The sequence below is a fragment of the Dama dama genome, chromosome 4 (assembly GCF_033118175.1).
Source record: "Dama dama isolate Ldn47 chromosome 4, ASM3311817v1, whole genome shotgun sequence".
NCBI lineage: Eukaryota > Metazoa > Chordata > Mammalia > Artiodactyla > Cervidae > Dama > Dama dama.
The window spans coordinates 25,384,992-25,389,167 of NC_083684.1; the positions used below are offsets into that span (position 1 = coordinate 25,384,992).

The following is a 4,176-nucleotide window of genomic DNA, read 5'->3' on the forward strand; positions in this document are numbered from 1 at the left end:
TATTTGGGGAAGATGATTACGAAATGAGTTCTTCCATCATTAAAAGAATGTTACAAAGCACATTCTAAAAGTTGAAAAGGCAACTAACAACAAAGACAAAACCTTAGTATTTTATGACCTGAGAGGTACACTGTCCTTAGGCAATGGGTCTGCATACACTAAAATGGTAAGCCTGGGGGATACTGTGGGCGTTGCAACTTCTCCAATACTCAAGTCATAAAAGAGATTACATCCATGAAATAGAAACACAAGAGTGTAAAAAGGGACCCCCAAAGAACAAGAGACGGGGCAAAAAGGTGGAGAAAAGCAGATAAAGGATAAAAAAACGGGTGCATTGCTACAGGTCTGCTATCTGAATAATAGACCTTCTAGAGTCAAAAGAAATAGAGGGTGCAGAGGGGAGGAAATTACCAAAGAAATAATACAAGAAAATTTCCCAGAAACTAAAGTCTTTAGTTTTCAGATGCAATGGGCCCCACTGAGTGTCCAATAGAATGAACAACCAACTACACCAAAGAATATCATCATGAAATTTCAGAGTGACAGGAATAGGAAAAAAAAACCTAGGATATTGAACCATAGGTCTTGGAATCACTCAACATCCTATGGTAAACCATGATGAAAAAGAAAACAAAAATAATGTATATATTGTATAACGGACACTTTGCTGTACAACAGAAATTGAGATAGCATTGTGATACCTCAATTAAAAAAAGAAAAAGAAACAAAGAAAAGCCTAAACTCTTCCACAGGGAAAAAAGAAAAAGAAGCAAAACAAAACAACAGCAAAACCAGGTCACATATATTAAGGAATTGGGAATGGATGAGGCAATGGACTTTTCCTTTGCAACACTAGAAGCCAATGGAATAATACTTTTAGAATTCTGAAGGAAAATTGCTTTAGTGCTTGAATTTTATACACAGCCAAACTATCAATCCACGGGAAGGGGGTAATAAACTCTTTTTTTAAAGGGATGTCAGATCAGACGTCAAAACTTTGCATTCTTTCTCAGGAACATATCAGAGGGCGTGCTCCATCAAAGCAAGGTAGTACATCAAGAAAGATGAAGACATGAGATCTGGGCAGAGGCGCTCAGGCACAGGTCAGGGGCAAGGAAAGTTCCTGGTGTTGTAGGCTGTGTTGTAGGCCTAGGAGCAAGGCGATCCGATGGGGCAGGAGGGTGGCTGGCTCCAGGAGGGACGTCTCCAGGAAACATGGAACTGACAGATTAACTGACAGGTGTGGCCAGGTGTAAAATTGGATTGAGAACTTTTATACAGAGCTACTGGAGGGTGTGGGAAGAGTCAGCCGGATATTTTAAGAAAGCCAAGCCAAAGGCCAAGAAAGGATGACATCCTCTAAGACACTATCAGGCCAAGCGGTGAATACTCACACATTTATCATAATATAAACACTACATCTGGATTTAATAAAAAATACAACCACCAATGGTGGGAAGTTGGAAGGAAGGGGAAATATATGTGAGTGAGAAGGGCGTCTAAGAGACCATTGTTTAATGTTGGGAAATAATACCTATCTGTTGTATGAAAAAATCAGGAGACAGAAACAGAAGCATATCATTTATAAGTATAGAGGGGGAAAAACCCTGAAGAAACAGCTCAAAGAATTGACAGAAGTTGCTTCGGGGGATTGATGTTTGAGGGTTGGAAGGGAGGGGTGGACCAAGACACCTGCTGTTCATCACAGGCTTTGGACAATTCAGCTCTGGGTTAAGCAATGTTTATGTGTTATTTTGACACAACTTTTCAAAGGCTCAAAAATGAATACAACTAAAACGAAGCAACATGATCCAATTTTCACTAGACATTGTTGTCTGTTCAAAGCTCTGCACTCAAGGCCTGCTCTTTATCTATAAAAGGATATTAGGGAAAATTAGAGGGTGATGAGAAACAGTTATCACCCAGGAGTGACTTCTCCCAGGCAGGTAGTCAGAAAGATAGAAAGATGTTCAAAGCTAGCTCTCCAAATACTATAAACATGACCTGTTGCTAAGAGACAGCTGAGTTTATAGCTTACTGGGCTAGGGAGACCATCATCTTGGCAGAGTTCTAGTTGTATCTCAAAAGAGGGGGAGTAGATCAGAATTTACTGACTTGGAAGAACTGGAGGCCCTCTCAATGCAGGGACTTGAAGAAGATTGGGTAAGAACCAGGAGATAACAGTTCAGAATTAGTGAAACAGCAAGGTAAGGATTTTGAGAAGACAGATTAAAAATAATTTTAGGGTACAAACTACCAGCCATACCACCCAGAATAAGCCTGATCTCATCTGATCTCAGAAGCTAAGCAGGGCTGGGCCTGGTCAGTGCTTGAATAGGAGACTGTCTGGGAATACCGGGTGCTGCGGACTTTGGGCTTCCCAGGTGGCACAGTGGTAAAGAATCTCCCTGCAATACAGGATGCAAGATACATGGGTTCAATCCCTGCGTTGGGAAGATCCCTTGGAATAGGGAATGGCGACCCACTCCAACATTCTTGCCTGGAAAATTCCATGGATAGAGGAGTCCATGGGGTTGCAAAGAGTCAGACACAATCGAGCACGCATGCTCGTGTGCGCGTGCACACACACACACACACACACACAACACACACACAGAGCACAAACTGCCTGTGAATGCTTTCACTGAAGAAGTGATGGTTCTTTCAGAAAGTCCAAACATCTTCTTGAGCAGAACAGTCCTGGAAAAGTCCAGTGAGGCTAAAGAGGGTGGAATAGCAAAGTCGTGCTAATGTGGACAGTGAAGTATGGCTTAGTTCTCAGCCTCAAGGCAGAGCATAGGGCGGGGGATGGTTTGGATTCTTAAAGACGAAAAGGAAGGAATAATTGGCCAATATTAATGAATGCCACCTCGGTGTATTATCTTTGTACCAAGGAACCTTGGCCCACATTTAGGGATAAAACAAGGTTGTAGTATACAAAATGTTACTATTGGGGAATGTTAAGTACACTCTGACTATTATTATATCTTAAAACTTGAGGGCCTGAACCTTGATGATCTCCATCTTCCTTCAGTGATTCAGAAACAGGGAGAGAGAGAGAGAGAGAGAGAGAGGCCCAGCCTCAAAGCCATCACGGGCACCACAGTTACCTTTCAGAGCCAGCTTGAGGACAGTCCCAGACTGTCTCCACCTGGCTGTAGAAGAGGGTATCTAGAGCTCTTGCGTTTGGGCTTTTTCAAGTTTGCAGTGTCCTGGGTACTTGGTGTTTGAGGCATTTTATTTCATTTTGTATATACCTACATGCTGTGCTGTGTTTAGTCACTCAGTCGTGTCTAACTCTTTGCAACCCCATGGACTGTAGCCAACCAGGCTCCTCTGTCCTTGGGATTCTTCAGGTAAGATTACTGGAGTGGGTTGCCATGCCCTCCTCCAAGGCATCTTAACCAACCCAGGGATCAAGCCCAGTTCTCCCGCATTGCAGGTGGATTCTTTACCATCTGAGCTACCAGGGAAGCCCATATAACTGTATATGTATGTGTATATATGTATATATTGTTGTTCAGGGGCTATGTTGGGTCAGACTCCTTGCCACCCCATGGACTGCACACACTAGACTTCCCTGTCCTTCACTATCTCCTGGAGTTTGCTTAGATTCAAGTCCATTGAGTCAGTGATGCTATCTAACTATCTCATCCTCTGCCGCCCCCTTCTCTTTTGCCTTCAACCTTTCCCAGAGTCAGGGTCTTTTCCAATAAGTCAGCTCTTTGCAACAGGTGGGCAAAGTATTGCCTCTTTGGCTTCAGCATCCATTCTTCCCAATGAATATATACAATTTTTAAATTGTTAATCCACTAAAAGATTTTGAATAATACGCAATGGAAGGCCACAAAGGGCATAATATGTCATTCGATGTTTGCTTCTCACTTTTCCTGGCCCATCCCAGGTGGGAGTAACAGGGACTGTGAGACCCCTTAGGGGTCCATCAGAACACCTGAATGGGGGGGTCTGGGTCCTGACATCCACGGTTTGTAAGTGCTGCCTGCCAACTGTTCATATACCTGTTTCTGAGGTTCCCCCTTCTGGAGAGGGACTGATGAGGATCTTCTTACCCCACCTATAAAGTTCATTTTCTGATGAAAACAGGATGGAGCCTGGTTCTTTATTTTCAGAAACAGTCTGTGAGCCTACATCTTCAACCTCCTCCTTGCCATGTCC

The 4,176-nt window shown here is 43.1% G+C and overlaps 1 pseudogene; it reads left to right on the forward strand.

Annotated features, from left to right (window-relative positions):
* The first annotated feature begins 2,252 nt into the window (after window positions 1–2,252).
* Window positions 2,253–2,371, forward strand: LOC133055263 (5S ribosomal RNA; annotated as a pseudogene).
* Window positions 2,372–4,176: the final 1,805 nt, after the last annotated feature.